The sequence below is a fragment of the Corvus kubaryi genome, unplaced genomic scaffold (genome assembly GCF_017639235.1).
Source record: "Corvus kubaryi isolate FWS band 111438036 unplaced genomic scaffold, C.kubaryi_AGA036_p1.0 37312, whole genome shotgun sequence".
NCBI lineage: Eukaryota > Metazoa > Chordata > Aves > Passeriformes > Corvidae > Corvus > Corvus kubaryi.
The window spans coordinates 2,348,885-2,368,332 of NW_024581098.1; the positions used below are offsets into that span (position 1 = coordinate 2,348,885).

Sequence of the window (19,448 nt, forward strand, 5' to 3'; positions counted from 1 at the left end):
CAATCTTTGATGAGATGAAGCTCTTCAATGAGCTTGGTTGCTCACTATTTCACAGTTACATCTACAAAAACACATCTGAAACACTGCCATACCATGACATACCAAAGAACCTTTTTTCAGCCATGACCATTTCCATGACTGCAAACATCCAAGAAAAAAACCCAAATTGAATGAGAGAAACAATGTTAAGTTTCAAAAAATGAGTAAAGGAACAAAAATAAGTAAATAAAACCAATTACACCAGAAACACCAAAGAAGATTTAGGCAAAAAAATAGTAAGATACCTATGGAAGATGAGGAGAGGTGAGAAAAGCATGAATTGCTTTGATAGTATAAAAAATAAAGAGAAGTAAGAAGGTTGAGATAGTCTTTAAGTTGTATATAAACAATGTGTTTGCAAAGATAGGTAAGTATAGGTAAACTAGGTATAGTTGAATAAAATAAAATTACTATCACAATAGGAAAAATGAATGACTCAAAATGATGACACTTTAAGCATTACTAGAATTTAAAAAATAACCTTTTTCTTTAACAAATATGGTCAATTATCATGTAAGTACTCCAGGACATCTGAAACTAATCAGGAATAATTGCCTGTGCTGGTAAGATTCCAGTTCAGAAAGTAGTGGTCAGGTGGAAGAACCCTTTCAGAGTTTAGCACTAAGAGTGCAAGTTCAGCCCAACTATACTACTTGTTCCAGTATTTGAGGTGATATTTCCATACTTAAGGCTTCATTCTTCAATTACAGAAGCTTACTCAACCTCATCGGTCATGAGATCTATCAAGAATATATTTCATTAGTCCCTATATGGAAACTGACAGCAGGGATAGAACAGATTGTGACTTCTTGAAAGGCTGAACCAGATTATCTTTCAAGGTTGCTCCTAACCTTCCATGATTCTGTGATGCTCTGCTCTTGTATGCAGTTCTGATTGTTCTCAGATCCTAATGGTCCATAGCACAGAGCAGCACATCTGACATTATGAGCACAAACTGGGCAGCAGAGTACAAAGTACCACTACTCCTGTGTGATATCCTAGTGCCACTTAATAAAGGCATAGTTTTCTGTATTAATTAATGGTAAGAAAGTCATAAGAGGAATCCTAGTAAATGCCTCCAGCTGAGGACAGAAATCAAACAGAAAGGTTTTGATCAACCTTAATCTGTTTTACTGTGGATTTTTTTTTTAAATTACCAAGATCAATATGGCTCAGTTTCATATTTGAATTTCAGCTGCTTTACACTCCAAGCCAGATTTCACAGAATAAATCTGTATTTTCCAAAAAGGTAATTACCCACACCAACCAATGAATGCTCATTATAGTCAAAGATGGAACAATATGCTTGCTCTGTAAAAATGTGCTTTGTTTTCTTTTAAAAAAAAAATAACTTCCTAATAATTGCAAGGGAAAGGAAGAGGGTAAAACTGTTACTAAAGTTAATGCAGTTATAATTCAATTTAGTCTTAGCCGTCGGCATAAGTATTAATTCTATCCTCTTATTCATAAAGCTACCACTGGAAATTCTATCACAGCACATTATACACTCCCTGTAGCAATGCTCTTGGCTTCAGACCCAATGAACTCAGTTTATCTGTTTTCATTGAGTTCCAAATTTATTAGGCATACCTCACTATTTTCATTTGTGATATAAACTTGTCTGACTGGTTTCCCACCTCTAGAGCAGTGATTTGTCAACCTTTAGTAAATGAAAGTTGCTTTAGCATAGCAATTCTCTGCTTGGTTGATACCACCAGATAAAGTCTCTTTTTTTTTTTTGGTCTAGTTGAACATAAAACACCCTGAGTATACTGAACATAAAGCACACATCCACTAGAAGAGGATGAAAAATGTAAGAAAAATAAACTATATAATCAGCAAACCAGGTTGCTCATGTGAAGACATAAAAGAGATGTAAATCCACCACTGTGTTTCAGTACTTATCATGAATTTTTAAAAAAGTTTTCTTGCTAAAAAAAATTTATTTTTAAAATTACATGGATGCACTTACAAGATTTTCTGCACACTGGTCCTGCTGTTTGTTCAGAACTAACCTTCCAGATTAGCAGTCTTAGAATGTATGAAAAGAGTGCATGTGACCACATTCACTCACCTCATTCTGCTACAGACTTGCATTCAGTTTTTACACAGCACTTAAACAGCCAAGGTGAATTACGTATCTGTCAGATTTCTCTTTTGCCTTTACCCCAGCCTTAGGGTATATCAAGGTATTTCCCTTCTTTGTAGGATATGAAAAGCCTCTGAAGCATATACTATACTGACATAGATGGTTTTGCACTTCCAAAAATGCCTGTGAACAAATGTTTTTCAGTACTCCCAAGTCCAATTCAGCAAAAAGCTCCCCATTTCCTGGGGATCCATAGCATGTGTGCACTAATATTTTGCCAGGAGCAAAATTTTACTAGAATTTATCACTGTGAAATTTAAGTCTTTTTATAGAAAATACACTCAGCTAGACAAAAACATTTCACACCTTTCATTTGAACAGAAACAAACAGAAGCATTAAGCCAGTTTACAAATTGTGCCAATTTTGCCAGCAATGAGATGTTTTTCCCTCACTTCTACAGGCAATTTGTTTAACACATTTAAAAATGCAGGTCTGAATGCTACATTCAATTTTCAAGAGCACTGCACAGATATGGGAAGATCTGAGTCACTCTAGGAACTTCTGCTCCCCAAAAACCAGGGGGAATAAATAAACTTTGTTATAAAGTTCCTTGGAGGGTTAGGTATCACAAAAAAAAAAAAAAAGCTAAGAAAACCAAACCCAAACAATAAAAACTCGTTAGTGAAAAGAAATTTCAATTCCAATCAGTAAGTAAAATTATTCAAAGTACAATCCCCTGTTACTGCCACAGGAATGAGAGAGTACAAAGCAACTCTTCTTTTTGCGAGAGAGAAGTGTTTACTATTCTTTCAAAGACTGGAAATCTGGCATGGGAAAGAGACATATGTCATAGGAAAACAAAAAGTTAAAATGGTAATAAATATTTAAACACAAATAGGGGTTCTGGAATTTATCCCTGTGCATTTGAATCAGTTTGCAGGGCTCCCCTGTGCCTTTGGACATTTTGTTGGGCAGCTCTTGGCTCATAGCTTTCTAAGATCTAATTTGCTTTAATCTTTGCGATTGAATAGTGATGAACTGCCGAGCCTGGAACTATGCAGCAGAAGTCTTTCATCCATCCATCCATCCATCCAGTTTCTTTGCAAAATGCCTTCTGCCACTGATCACTGTTTCTCTTAGCCCATTTGTTGAACATTAAAGTAAATTTCACAGTCCCCCAGCCATAATTTAAAAAGTACTCAGACAAATTAATGGAAGTCTATGTCTCACATCCCCATCTATGTTAATGAACTGCCTTTCCCAGTTGTATCATAATTACCAATTTGGCCAAAATAAGCTTTAACTAGGACTCACAGTACGTTTTCTATAAACACACAACTGTATTCTGAAATACAACACAGTAGGCCAAACATCCAGAGAGTAACAGAAAACCAGACAGTAACAGAAAACCAGAGGACATGTTGACATAGAGGTGAATGTTTTTGTGCCTAGGAAAATGAAGTTTCTGTTACCATGCTGCACATACATGCCCGCACAAGGGTGAAGGGTGGGGAACACTTGCATGTCTGAAGCCTTTATGTGTCTGCAGCCTCTTCCCATACTCAATTGCAGCAAAATGGGTCATACAAGGAGCTGTACTGACAATAAAAGTTCATAAAGGTTTTGTGCAAACACATAGCTGGATACCACAGTCTCCATTATTAATCCAACTGGCAATTAACACATCCACCAGCGATGTCAGCTTTTATTCTTGATAGACAACCTACCACTTCAAAGTAAAGCAGAGAAAAATCTTTCCTAACAGGCATCTGTTGTATACAAGGATAGCAAAACATAAATTGTAAGTGGTTCAATGTCTCCTATCAGCAATTAATACATTTGCTTGCTGATTCATCTTACAGAATGAGTAGCTGTTGAGGTGCTGTGGGAGAGACAGAATCACTATGGACAGCTCTCTTCTCTCTATTTTAAAAGGATAACTCTCTTAGACTGTTAGTACTATGCTATTTACACAGTACTTTCTATATACTACATGCATATGCCTCATCCATTAGAGGCCTTGCCAGAACATGAGTATTTAGTAAGATGGTGAAGTCATCTTAGCTCCTTCTGGTTTCCTATCAAAGCATCTGACTCTTACTAATAAGCATTTCATTTCTGTACTCTAGTATAATTCCATTTAAATCTCATGTCTCAACAACAACCAAAAAAAAAACCAAAAAAAAACACCAAAAACAAAAACAAAAACAAAAAACAAAAAAAACACTACAGTTGCAAATAACAGCAAAGCAGGAATTCAGGAAGGAGTTTATGTTGCACAAGTGTGTGTGATCTCAAAGTCTATGTCCTGGCCAACGCTAAAGCCAGAGACCTGTGCTACCATAAGCCTGCCTAGAGAAAATTTAAGCAAATGTTGATAACTGGTTTGACAGTGTTTTCTAGCTGGCTTTATACTAGGTTATCTTTCCACTTTCATTACAATTATTTCTGTATCTCAGTTTTATTTTAATTATTGTGATAACAGGAAAAATGTAATGTCATAACAAATTCACACACAGATTTGCCCATTTGCCCACATGGCAGTTTTGAAAATAAATACTAATGTAGGAGAAGATTTTTTATTTTAAGTCAGAATTTGAGAAGCAGCATGGGCTACTTTCCTATCTGTTCAGCTATTCTTTTAAATACAAACAAAAACGCAATTTATTTTGGGAATTTATAGCTCTCTAAATAATAGTCTGCTATTTCCTTTTACAGTGCTGTAGTAGAAAAATAAAATATTTATTTAGCGGTTGTGCCTCTTTTCACAGAAATAATGGATGCAGAGAGATTCCTTCAAGTGTTTATTATACTACACGAATTCTAAGACTTCCAAGTGTTATTCCTTACAATGTAATAGTTAAGACTGAGACTGGAAAATGAGCAAATATGACTTTATAATAAATTTAATTGATGTCAAGAATAGATATAGGCAAATCCATTTTAAAAGCTCCTACAATAAATCAAATTATTGTCCAGGTTTGTGTAATGGTCTTCCAAAAACTAATACAACAGAGAACGTAGTGACCGAGTATACAGAAATTTGCTATGAGATCATGAAAAATATTCTGAGAAACCAAAATCGCATATAAATCAATATCTAACACACTATAGGCATCCACTGTCTCTAACTACTGGAAATAAACCTTCATGTAACCATTCATTAATGAAGTCTCAAAGTACTAACCCATGTGTCCACAAAGTATGAATTTAAGCTAAATGAGATAAATGAACCAAAAGAAATTTCTGCAACTTGCACAAGTCTATGTGATGATCACAGAGTAAATCCAATTCAGAGTTCCAGTTCACTGTTGCGACCCTGCTCTATTCTGTACATTTGACACTGCCAAACTGAAAAAAGTAGGTTTAAATTAAAACCTACAGTTTTGAAGTTTTCTTAAACTTTAGTAACAAAAATTTTACACAGCAAAAAGCTTGATGTAAAATTCTACATTGTAGATAAGACAATCTGAAAAAAATCGTAACAGACCAGTTTAACCACCAGTTGTTCACACAGTTTCTGACCAGCCTACAAACCACACCCACTCACCTCTGTTTAGTTAAGACAGGTTCACCACTCCTTTCTTCCAGCAGTACAGTAGTTTACTATGCTATTTTTGGACTACACACTCTGAGGAAGAGAGTATGCACCATAACAAAAGACCAAGATCTGTTTTCCAAGGGAGGAAGCAGGTCAGCTGTGCAGTCATCCAGCACTGCCCACTCATTGGAATGCTCACTGCCCACTCCAACATTTCATGAGCATGATGGTGACTCAGAGAGGAGCCAGTGAACACCAGAATCCATGTCTTCTTTTTGGGTCTCCCTATACCACATCTTCACAGTCTGGGGTTCAAGAGCAAGAAGTCTCTTCACTAATTCACTGCGCTTTTTAATTCACTGTACATTCAAACTGACGTGTAATTTCTCTTGATCAAGCTGTTCAATTTTAAGTCCTTTTCCTGTATTTTTAAACTAAACTCTTGACACTTTGAATTTTCAGTTGCTGAACAAATGGAAACTGATCTAAGTCCAAGGACCCTAACACCTATCACTGCCACAACTGCCATCAAATGCTGAAGATTCCTCTGTAAAGAAAACAGGGATGCCTCATCAAGCTGAAAGTAAATTTCCAGGTAATCTGCCTTTATCTGTTATGTACTAAGGGCAGATGTCTAAAAACATTCACATCAAGCATCTGCAATTTCACTGAAGAAATGTATATTAAGTAGTTTAAAATTAAATAGTCAAGTGTATTTATTGAAACAAGAAACACTATTTTCATGCCCTGAGCCAGGATATATTAATACACAGCAGTATGCAATCAGTAAATATTATTATTGGATTAACAGGACAAAAATGTGGAAGAAGGAAAAATTTCCATTATTAAAAGAAATAGGCATTAAGATCTCACTGAATTATATAAAGCTATTCCTACAAAACTACTGAAAATGAACCACTGAAAAAAAATTCTCATTTAGTCTTCAAATCAGTTCCAGATGGAAACCATCTGCAAGCATCCTAGTAGAAGTTAAGATGACAACTGAACGTTATAAAGGCAGATTTTCAAGTAGAGCATTTTTACTTTCATAAGGGACCGAAAAACATGTATTCTGGAAATTTCAGGCAATTCAGACAGTGATGGGCCTGTAGTAAGAACAAAAACCCCAGTAAGCTGCTAAATGCAGTGCCTAATGCTTGGCTTTACTAAACAAAATCCTTGAAAACAAAAGAGAGGTTCAGTTTGATGTGAGGGAGCCAGAACTAGCAGAGGCATGTAAAGAGAAGATTTAACAGGCCAGGAAGATGATCCTCACTTGTACTTCTGAATAGATTTGAGAAGGGTATGCAGACTGAGAAAGATTATCTGAAAGAAGAGTCAATTTCTGTACAAGCACAGGCCAGTCTCTACTTGTAATAGAAGCCACAAGAACATCCAGCCATGTAATGTGGCTGCTCTCATGATCAAAGATGGTTTTATTATAAATTTCCAAATTCCAGGGCTATCAAGGCTGAAAAACACATGGTGTACCATATTTGACACACATATGATATTTATCTACTACAGACATTTATCTACTCTGAACACATGTATACACACAAATATATGTGTAAAACATACTGTCAAGCTGTAAGCCAGTAAAGGATACAACAGAAATACTGGGGGGGAAATCATAAGTGTGAAGCTCTAAGTAGGAACCATCCTCAGAAGTATCAGAATGAGCTGTTCTCAAATTACCAATTTTGTCTTTGCTTCAGGGAAAAATTGGCTGAAAAGCAAAAATCATGCCTTATGGCTATTTAAAAGAAATATATTCTCTGTATGTATGTATCAGTAACCAGAAATAGACACAAATGCTAATCCTGAACTTTTACAGATGAGTTGGTAAGTCTTTTCTATCATGTCACTTCTATCGTGATGCCACCTTTATCTCAAAGAGGTGCCATCTGTGCTCACTGCTGTACATACAAACAACAAAGAAACATTCCCCACGCACCACTTCTTCCCTGAATGATGTCACTTTATATCATTGTATCACACCATTAAAGGACTATTATGCTGAAGATCTCACAGGCTTCCCAAAAGCAAGTCTCAGAACTACGAATCTCATAAATAACCATGACTAATCACATGCTCTCCTGCAAGATACCAACCAAGAAGATAGCCAGAAAAAACCTAATGCATCACCTTCCTGGTGCTGATTGCAAACACAGGAGCTTCTGGCATGATGGGCCACGACATGCAACATGGGAGATAGGAAGGGACATGAGTAATGGCTGTGAGGAGAAACAGAGCCCAAGCTTTTTGGGGCAAAACACCCACCCCCAAATGTTGGGTTTGCCACAAGCAACCACCTGCAGCGTGTTCACTGACCTGTAGCAGAAATATTGTGTCCAAGCTTTTAATAGGAGCACTTTACACACTGGGTAGCTACTCACACAGAAGGGACCATCATACAACTAATTTCACACTTCAGAAGCTGCCTTGAGTATTTCAGTAAATCAAAGGCTTCCCAGACTGATGAAAACTGAGCATGCGGTGGAAAAACATCCTCCCCATGGCTGAGGAAGAGCTGATTCAGTCACACATCATGCCTGTCCTGCTCTTGCAAAACACCTGCACTCTTCTTCCAAGTAACAGTAGGCAGGCTGCTATGGAGATCAGCAATACAACTGCCATGAGGATTACCCCAAGAACCACTTCTCTGCAGAGAACAACATACAGTGTCTCCTTTCCAGAAGCTACAGGACTGAGAAGCCTTCTGATTGTGTGCAGCAGTACCCTTCACTTTAGATATCTGCTGCATGTAACACACCAAGTTATTTTTATAAATTACCGCTTCATGGATTTTTACTTCCCAATATTTTAGAGTTTTAAACATCATTCTGAAGATTTGATTTGCAGACTCTAGAGGAACCCCCATCCTAAATTGAAGGCCACCGAGATATGACTGTTGTGGTTTGACACTGGCCAAAATGCCAGGTACCCACAAAAGCCGCTCACTCATCCTCCCCTGCCACAGCTGGGCAGAGGAAAGAGAAAAAAATTAACAAAGGCTTCATGAGTCAAGATAAGGACCGGGAGAAAACACCCGAAGGGCAAAACAGGCTCAATTTAGAGGTACAAAGTGAATTTATTACTAACAGAGTCAGAGAAGGATAATAACAAGTAAAATAAGCCTTTAGAACACCTTTTCCCCCCAGCCCCTCCCTCCTTCCCACTGACAGTGCAGGGAGACAGGGCAGGGGGGTTTGGTCAGTTCCTCACCTGAGGATTTTCTTCCATTACTCAGGGAGAGGAGTCCTTCCCCTGTGAGACTGTGGGGTCCCTCCCATGGGAGAGGGTTCTCCATGAACTTCTCCAGTGTGGTTCCAATCTCAAGAACAGCAGTCCTCCCAAAACTGCTGCACCGTGAGTCCCTCCCACAGGCACAGCCCTCCCAAAACTGCTGCGCCGTGGGTCTCTCTTCCACGGGGTGCAGTCCTCCAAGGACAGGCTGCTCCAGCCTGGAAGCAGGGCACCCTCTCTCCACTGGATCTCCCACTGGATCACAGCCTCCTCCAGGCATCCACCCGCTCTGGCACGGGCTCCTCCCCCACAGGCTGTGGGTGGATCTCTGCATCCCCCGTGGATCCATGGGCTGCAGGGGCACAGCTGCTTCACCATGGTCCTTACCATGGCCTGCAGAGGAATCTTGGCTCAAGCACCTGGAGCATCTCCTCCCCCTCCTTCTCCACTGACCTTGGTGTCACCATGTTGTTGACCCCCACATGTTCTCACCTCCTCCTCTTCTCTGACTAGAAGAAGAACTGTGTGCCCTTTGTTTTGATTTTCTTCTAAAATATGTCATCACAGAGGTGTTACCAGCCTCTCTCATTGGCCCAATTTTGGCCAGCAGCATGTTCAAAGCCATCAGGGATTGGCTCTGCCAGATACAGTGGAAGCTTCCAGCAGCTTCTCACAGAAACCATCTCTGTGGCCCCCGCACTACCAAAATTAGGCCGAGCATAATCAACACAATGTGCAATTGGTACATACAGTTATTCCCAATCTAGGGAACTCACTATGCTGGATAAATTTGCATAGTCTGAAACTAAAAAGTCAAACACTGCCCCCTACTCTAGGCCTTGCATGGGCCCCAGAACTGTGAAAACAATTGGCGTGTATTAGAGACCATAATTTTTGTTGTCTAGCATTACACTGTAGTATTTAAAATAATGTTTTCAGGTTGTTTATCATGATTTCTAAATACAAGAGTGTATTTCAGATGTGTGGTGTTAAATCTTCCAAATAGAAGATGGTATTCATGTAATTCAACCTTCTTTTTAAGCTAACAAAAAGCTTTGACAAACAGATGGGTTTTGACCACAGGTTTTGAACACATAGCAGGACAGTTTATACACTCATAAATACATATTACTACTATGTAGTGTGTGTTTTAAAAATGAAGGACTAGCTTTTCCCACAGTAGCATCTCGAGCTATTTACATGCCATAAACCTGCAGAAAATTACATTTAGCCATAATTGCAGAACTTCAAAGTACTTCACAGTTTTTGTGAGCTTCTGAGCAGAGTTTTTTTCAGGACTTTAAATGCCTCCAGAGAGAGATATTATATGTAGGAAGATCTAAGGTACTTGTTGCGATCCAGAAAAGACAATTCTGCTGCCATAAAATGAGGAATATAAGTTAAGCTTGTATATTGCTTTGTAACTGAAGTAATATTGATATTTGATCCATGAAAGCAACCTCCTTCTCATCTACTTTCTCTGAAGCAGAATTAGTATTTAGAAGGCACAGAGTCTTATTTTTATATTTTTACAGTTTTCCCTAGAGGTGCTTCCAGCTTTTTTTTCCAGATCTACTTGTTGGAAAGTAAGGTGCCCAGACAACTTTCCTACAGAAATTAGAATTGTGAAATAAGGTTCGTAACTCCACAGTCTCTTCCAACTTCTGAACACTGTAGAGTCTGTTATAAAAACACACATATGTAGGAAGCCAAATTTATCGCAGAATTCATCTTAAGACAGAGGTACATGTATGCACGTGTATTGCAGGTCAAAAAGAATGAGAAATTCTGATGATGCCACTTTTGCCTCTCTCCTAACATAAGACAGCACAAGAACCTCAACAGTTTCCTTGCTGCTTCTTGTGCACTTTGAGGCCAACCTCAGATAGCCCAAAAATCCAGAGCATCTCAACTACAGCCACAGATGTACCTGCAGAAGGGAGTAGTCCATCTAAGGATGCAACTGAACTCCTGTACATGAGTTCCTGCTTTAAATATCAGGAATTCATGGAACTTTTGGAGAACAGTGACCTGAATACAGCCTTACCCAGACATTTCTCATTTGGAAAGGGAATATGTTTCTGGTAGAATTCTTCACAAGCAGCAGGTCTGTATTTCAAGGATGCAATTCTGGAAATTACTGAACAACTGCAGTCTTGGAAAGCACCACTTTCCCCTCAAAAACAAGGACAAAAGCTCTCTCATCAAACATCTTGCTTCTGTCCTTCTGGCAGTTCTCTCTCTGCTTTGTCTAGAAATGCAACTATTCACCTTTTCCTCTTTTCAAGGGTCATATATGTCCTTTTTCTATCACAGCATAAAGAATGAAAAAGCAAACCCACTATATTTTACTGCCTTCTTTCATGCAGCCTGGCTAGATCTTTATGACTCCAGCTACTTGTGATCTCAGGCTCGCAGTTCCGCAGCCATCAAAAACCTGTAGAGAAGGCATACAGCTGTATACACACAGTGGTCAGTACCATCATTCAGTAGCTAGCAGGGGAAATGTTATGTCTTTTTGTACTCCTGAAACAAAAAGAAAGATTCTGGATAATGTTCTTGTAATTTTACAAAAGGGAACTGATGCCCAAATATTTTACTTTTCATTTCCCAAAAATGTTGGGGTTTTTTTCCACAAAAAATGCCTTTGCTGCAGTTAGACAAATACAGCTAATATATAATAGTAAAGATTTAACTGCAAAAGCAAAAATCAAGTCTCATTTCAAGGAGAAAAAGTCATGGACTCAGTCCTGTAAACAGGACTTTATAAACAGGGTTTATAAAGAATTATATATTAATCTCAATAAAGAGTTTTACATAGATACTCAGAAGCACAGCACAAAAAACTACAGAATCTTAGACCTGAGAAAACAATCAATTGGGTATAAGATGTATCACATGAGGGAAAAATGCTTGAGATTAACCTTGAGATTTTCATTTTAGAAAGAAGTATTGTAGCATCATGAAGAGGTTAAAAAAAGGCAGTAAGATGTAAATGAAAGGGCATGTTTTGCAGAAGCATAGTGACAAATGGCAGTATCAAATCACTGTTAACAACTGGATTTCTCCATTAATCAAAGCATGCAATGAATACTCTTTGCTCCACCTACCAAAAATCAGAAGGTTTAGGGTTTTTCTAAATTAACAAAAAAATTTTGCAAGCTTAAATAACATTGAAAACATGGAGAATAATACAATATATAATCACTGATCAGTAAGATCAACTCTCCCTTTGGAGATTAAATAGGTTATTTAATGTAGTGAAAAGGAAAGCTGATAAATAAAACAGATTAATAAACTGAAATTTAAGCAATTTTAATTAAGACATCCCAAGGAAACAGCCCAGACAGCGTCACAACTGCATAAGACAGTAAGTTGTGAGAAGAAGCATATGATGAACTATTACTACAAATGCTTAAGAATTAACTAGCTGAAAGACTCATGACACAGTGTAGAAAGAAATTATCTACTTGTGCATTCCATTATCCAGGAAGGTCCTTTCTTATCTCACTGAGCTAAAATAAAATGAGAGGTGATCATCATCAGATGCTGTCATAATTTCTATACACACTGCTTGGAACTGCCTCTAGCACAGTTGCAGCATGCTTCCTCCAATAAAACTCCTTCACAAACGTCACTGGTTTTGACAAAGAAGTTGCTCCAGCTGAAAAAGGAGCAGAGTGGCTATTTTTGCATTTAGGTTAATGGAGTTGCTTAGTTTGGGGACAGGGAGCCCTGCCAGGAAATGCACCCCTGGAAGGGCCCTATCTTGCCCCATTCATAATGGGTCAACCACGCCAGTTCCTCAGCACTGTAACCCCAGTTTGCTCTTGCATCCATTTCTCCAGTTGATTTTGAAAAGACTACTTCTATGTTTTACATTTTTATCTTCTACATTTTACCTTTGCATTCTGCGTCCATGCAGCTGTTTCATAAAAAAAACCCCCACATAACTCACAGAATGAGAATGAAGGCACTCCAGACATTAAAACCTGTAGAGACACAGGTCTGATGCTGACTTTTACTCAAAACCTACCTTCGGTGAGGAACCCTATACATGTATCAGTGTGTGATTTGTTAGTTGAAAACAACTGCATTGCACTGACCCAACTCTTACACTGTCACATAAATGTTTGCCGTTTAATAACCAATTAAAACAGTTGTGAGAAGAACTGTTTGCTGCATTCAGGGACATACAGCTGTGATACCAACTGGTAATGGATACAGGCAGACAGCTGTGAGTGACGAAACCTAGAGCTGCAAGACAACTGTAGAGCTGATGATTTCCCCCCCTCTTTTCACTTGAAAAAAATCTGATTAGCATAGATTAGTTCTCAAATCCTGTTTATAATGTATATAAAATTGTTGCAGCGGGGATTACTGCAACAAGTATATTTCAAACCAGGAGTCCCGTGGAAAGCGAAGTATATATGGACAGATTCGTGGTAGATGTTTCAGAGATGTTTATTTCTCCAGCTGCATGGCCGGGGCTCCGCTCAGGAACTCCGCAGTCACGGGACCCCAGGGTCCTTGGCGTTATCAGGGAACACAAACCAACCAGTAGGGAACAAAGGTGACCAGGGACAGGGAAACCCCGTGCCTCCCCCCCAGGGCCCATCTCCCAGGGCTCCATGGCAGGGGGAGGGACCCCAACATAAAATTATAGGAGAGAGAGCAAAGAGTTCTCTTTCAAGCATAATTCTAATGACTTTACTTCTTTAGGGGTCAAAAGCAAGTCAAAGAAAATCAATGTCCATTTGTGTTGTTGAAGCTGAAGCATACAGTTCATTATTCACAACTGTTAAAAGAGTCAATCAAAACATTTTGCCATCTAGAGAAACTAGAAAAAGCTATCTCGCATAATTATGAATGAAGATATATTTAGCATAGCAAATGCAAAACAGCAAAGCATTTCAGAAACAATTCTGTAATTAAGAATCAGTGCTTTATATTAAGGCAAATATTAACAGCTACATTAAGTATGAATATCAAATTTTTAAAAGATTTTAGAACATTCCCTAGTTCTTAGTATTATGCCTGTTGAAATAAATTACATTTTCACACTAAATTCAATAAAAATAGCAAAATAGTCTTTACACCAAGAAAGAATCAGAGGATATGATTACTATCACTCATGATAGTTGTCATTTGTACAAGACTGAAATTCCCTTTAGTTTTTGACAGAAAGTGAAAGAAATATGAATGTCATAAACAGCACTCCCATTCTAACTTCTTTATGCTTAGCTGTATCTTAAATAAATTTAACACAAAAAGTGGAGGGGGGAAAGGCATGTGTTTTATTTTATTCAAACAGCCTTTACTCACACTTAAATCTGAGTCTATTTGAATAATTTGACCAAAAGCAATATAAAATTTACTTAAAATGCTATTTCCAACATCTTCAACATGAAACCAAGTACACTGTTCACTATTTGAAAAAACACATTGAGAATGAACAAAAAATAAAATAAAGCCAAACTTTAGAATAATCTGATTAATAAACTGTTCCTCCTCTGATGTTATCTGAGAAGCTCCAAGCAATGAACACTTCAGAAGTGCTTGATGTTTATCAGCTTTAAAAGCACACCTTTGAACCAAAATCTCAACCAACTAAGGAATGAACACCCAAATCTAAGAGCAAGGAACAAACTTCATAGAAAAAAATTTAAAGTTCATCCTTGTTCCAGATGATAACCACCTGTGGAACTCAGCAAACAATCAATTGCACCCATGGCATCTCTGAAGCCGTGAGTTCTTTCACAGACTCGTTATCCATGCAAGTGTTAAAGCAGTAAAACATTGGTGCCTTCACCTCAACCACATCTTACACAGGAATTTCAGTGGCTGTTGAAAAGCACCCTGTGAGCACCAGTGTGGTACTTTCACTCTGTTCCAAGCTTTATTCCACACTGGGAACATCCACTGCCACCATCAGGGCATGACTGTTTCTGCCGTGCTCAGTTCCTGGCATGGGGGACCTCCTGCTTTGCACAGTGGAACATACAGCACAGCCTTTCATAAACCATCCATTTCTTATCTCTGAAGTGCCTAAGTGGCACAGCAAACTGTGTCCAGCAGTATCATTTATCCATGTTCTGGCCTCATGTGCAAAACTTTAATCCCATTTTTTAGAATATTGATTTATGTTAAAAAAAAAAATTACGTATATTTATATATGTAAGTCAAAACTATTACTACTTTCACATAAGTATCACAGTGAAGAACTTTCATGGCTTTGCCCAACATTACCCAAAATAAACTGGAGAACGAATCATAAAATTAATCTCATCCCAAACACTCTTCTTGATTAGTTTTTCTCTACTCATTACTTTAATAAATTGAAGAGAGCAAGTCCCCAGGAAGCAACCCAGCCCTTGGCTGCTGCACCACCAGATTCATCACACAACAGAGCGTTCCACCTCTTTTGGCCAATTCAAGCTAATTACTGAAGATAAGGCTTAGAGCCCCAAACGACAGTGACAGCCACACCTGAAGTGTGCAGTGGGAAAAAGCTTTGTTTCCGTATCACCTAGCTCCTCTCCTTCATAAGGGGTAGACACATCACCTGCTAAATCAATCTTTCAAGACTAAATCAACCTCTCAAGAAGAATAATAATTTCCTCCTTTATTTTCCACATAAAGATAGGTGTGAATTTCCCTGGCTGTGTCTCCACTGCATTCCCTACTGTTGACTATAGCTGTATCTTTGAGACATGACCTGTTTTGAGTTCTGGGTTTTGGGGGTTTTTAAATGTATGCTTTCTCTCTTTCCTCTGATCTGCAACAGGAATGCAGAAAATCTAGGTTGGCCACCACAACAGTAAGGCTTTCTGACTCTTCCAGTTATGGCAGATAAAACTCTGAGCAAATACAGAAGTTTGTCTTCACAGTCTGCCACTGTGAGCCAGTGTCACAGCATACCGCCAGAGGTGCATGTTGATGTAGCAGACTCCTATTGGGATTCAACCCAACCACATTCAGGCCTCTCTCTGGAAACCTGAACTGACAGCACAGCCATGGGAAGGGCCAAGAAACATGATACATTAAATCCACTTGATGTTTCTTATCTTTCACCACAACTCTTCAGCTTTTTAACAATGAATGCAAGCAGACCTGATGATGACTTCCAGGAAGAAATATTGACAGCTCAGGCACAAGGACCAGTGCTAAGTTACAAGCATGAAGAAATGGTACTTATTTGAGCACTTCCGAGGGAACTGAGAGCAGACTACAGCTCTCATATGTTTGTCTTAATATTCAATAAGAATATTAAGAATAGAAATAGAAATGACACACTCAGCTGGGTTGGGGCTGACTAGAAAAATCATGTTTAACTGTTGGTGGTTTTAATTATGCTTACAGGTTTTTCTGTCAGTTCATGAAAGCTGTGCCCAACAAGCCAAAATGTATGTCTGAGCAAACAAGAAAAAAAACTAGGAAAGAAAAATAATTCCTGAGCTTACCCTGAAATTTCTGAATCAAGGTCAACAATCTTCTCTATTAAAGAGATTTACATAGACTTAAAACAAAAATGCATACTATAAAGTTGAATATAGTGTACTTTGGAAATTTCCAATTTAAAAGATACAAGCCAAGTGGGATACAGAACATTAAACAGGATTCTAGAAGCCTTACAGTAAGGTGTGTGATGGCCAGTCCTGAATTTGTAAAATTAAGAACTACCCACATTGTAAAATAAAGTATAAATATGCAGCAAGGCTTTCTGACAAGTACCAGGTAAAACATAAAGAAAACGTGTGAAGGTAAAGGAGATTGATTAATATCTTAGAAGGGGATGTTTTTAATGATGTCTTTAAAGACCTCAAGTCTTACCTTCCCCCTTCTTTTCAAGTTTCTAACAGAAAAAGCAACATTTCTTTTTTTTCTCTCAGACCTTGTGAAAACTCGGTTCTTTAGCCACGTAAAAGAGGGAAAATCTGACTGTAAGTGCAAGTCTAGAGCACCATGTTCTTTAATTCAGTGATGGGGACCTTCATTAGATTATCTCATCGCTATGGGACAAGATACTGTGAAAGCCAAATGGTAAATCATTAAATTATGTTTTCTTCCTCTCCAGGCAAAGAGTGAGTATAGCATTAATATAGCATTAGAAGGGCTAAAAACGAAGAAGAGGGTCTTCAATATGCATCAGAAGTGACAAAGCTAATACAATTTTTAAACTCCATTTATTTGTATAATCAGGCATAAGCACTTAATGCTAATTGTGGAAACCTCGAATGTAATACATAGCCCAAATGAATTCCAGATCACTGCATGCTTCAGTGTTTCATGATCTCCCTTGCACATGCCTAGTGAAAGCCTGCCACTCTGCAACAGAGGAAGGAATTACTACAATAGAATCAGAGGCAGAGTTTGCCAAAAACTATACTTTCTTTGATATGAGACAGAATAAACTGTGTTTTAAGTAACGGATAGGTTTGCATGCCACTGTCTAGCAGCAGTTATTCTGATTGTGTTTCACAGAATTGTCAGAGAGTCAGAACTATGAACAAACCACAGGAACATTCTCCATAAACTGCACTGAAACAAATGACACTCCCTTCAGCCAGCTTACCCTCAGTAATCTCCATCCACCATTATGGGAAAGGATTAGTTTATCTTTCAGCTATAAACTTTTATTAGTTACATGTTCACCATACTGACATCCCAACACTTTTTAATCTTATTGTGTCAATCTTGCATCTACATAAAAACGTGTATTTCAGTGCATAAAAAGATCTCTTGCTGCTGACAACTCAAAGTGCATTAACCTGGGAATCCTTGAGATTGCCACGCACACCCACACACTTCTTTCAGTAGAGATCTCACTGACTGGAAAAGAAAATATCCCAAACTCAACAGACATTTCACACACAGTGGCATTTCTGCAGAAACACATGTTTCCAACACTGCAACTTTTACTTTCATCACTATTATCAAGTTATTTTCCCAAGTTATTTCCTACACACATAGCATGCCCAGTGCCCCTGCTGAAACTACCACATTGACTGAAACTGACTGAGCTCCTAGTGAAACATCAGAGCTTAGCTATAAATCTGTGTAAATACTTTTATTCTGTGGTGCTTACATGTTAGAATACAACATGCATCAAGGTCACTGTAACAGATTGCAGTTTTCAGGCTCATAGAGAAGACATTGATGAAATCAGTAAGAGCAAACTTAATTAAACAGTGTCTAAAGTTCTGCCTTCTCCCAAACCTGCCCAGAATTCACACCTCTATTCTCTGCATTTCAGAGTCAGGTCTTTTCATAGGTACAGGAAGGCAGGCAGCTTAGCTTAAACGCTATCACTGCTGAAAGGTGAACAGAATTCTTTCTTTGCAATGTGACAGGTCTGCTCTGAGCTCTCCGAGTTTTTAGCTGGAGATTACAGCCCCATGGGCCTCTTCCTTTGAAGTGGAGTTCCTCGAGAGCAGAATTAGTCCCCTGCCTATAACCTGTCCTCCATACAGTGAAATAAATTACAATCAACTTTTTGTTTCATTGCCATGTCAAGTATAACAATAAATACCCACAGGCTAAAAGTAAGCAAACAAACAAGGCTGGACAAACAATAACCTCACAGCAAGAGCATTCCAAAGAAAATCACCAGGCAGGGCACAAGAAAGTTAAAGGCATAAAAATCAAAACTCTGGGTTCTCTATCCCAATCCCGAAGTGTGTATGAAAGGCTAACAACGCATCTTGCCTCTCTCCCACAAGAAGCACTGACGGAAAGCAATTAAGGGACTCCTGCAATTTAGTTACAGCCCAGCAAAGAGGAGAAGGAATTTTACATCACGAAATGCCTGTAAGAAGGCATCATCTTTTACAGTTGCAGAAGTGGGAAGCACTGGGACACGGAGCTTCCTTCCCGGCTATGCACCGGAGCACCGCACCAGCGGGATGCCCGCAGCGGACTCCGGCGGAGTTGGAGCGCGGCTCCGCTGCAATCCCGGCCACCAACCCCCCGCACCCCAACCCCCGAGACTGCCGCTGGCGCCGCCGACCATCCTGCCTCCGAACTGGGAGCAAGAGACCAGAAGCTGCAAAAAAAGAAAAAGTCACTCGAGAGGAAGGGAACGCAGCGAAAAGGAAGCAAGCGCTTACTTGCCTATACAGCACCGCCGGACAACCTCCTCGCAGCTGCTGAAACGCTGTGCCGCTCGTCCTCCTCCCACCGCTCCGTGCTAGTTCCAAAATAATTCCTCCGGGCGCCGGCACATCCCCGGGCTCAGCCGAGGAGCGCAGGGAGCCCGGCCGCTTCGCCCCCCCGCCCGGTGCCCATGGTGTCAGCCACAGCCCCGGCAACTCGCGCTCCTTCCCGCCGGTGCTGCCTCGGGGCGGGCTGCCGGCTAACACGGCATCGCACCCCGGCCGCCGCCGCCGGCTCGAACTCCGCCGCCGCGCTGAGGGGCACCGTGGGGCTCCCCGCGCCCTTCCCGGAGACGGAGCGGGGGCGCCGGGCGGGGGCGTGCGGGGAGCAGCGCCGCCCCTCCGCGGCGGTGAGCGGCCAGGCGAGGCGCGGCG

At 39.6% G+C, this 19,448-nt stretch overlaps 1 protein-coding gene across 4 annotated transcripts in view; it reads right to left on the bottom strand.

The window, feature by feature from the left end:
- The window catches only part of SNTG1 (syntrophin gamma 1), a 334,181-nt gene extending 314,780 nt beyond the window's left edge, over positions 1-19,401 (bottom strand). Inside the window, exon 1 of one of the 4 annotated variants that reach the window (XM_042029036.1) lies at positions 19,033-19,401. The gene's annotated coding sequence lies outside the window, so the exon portion shown is untranslated. Of the gene's footprint in view, positions 1-8,898; positions 8,924-19,028 lie in introns of those variants that run through there. The other 3 variants (XM_042029033.1, XM_042029034.1, XM_042029035.1) reach the window with 3 other exon arrangements.
- Between the last annotated feature and the right edge of the window lie 47 nt (positions 19,402-19,448).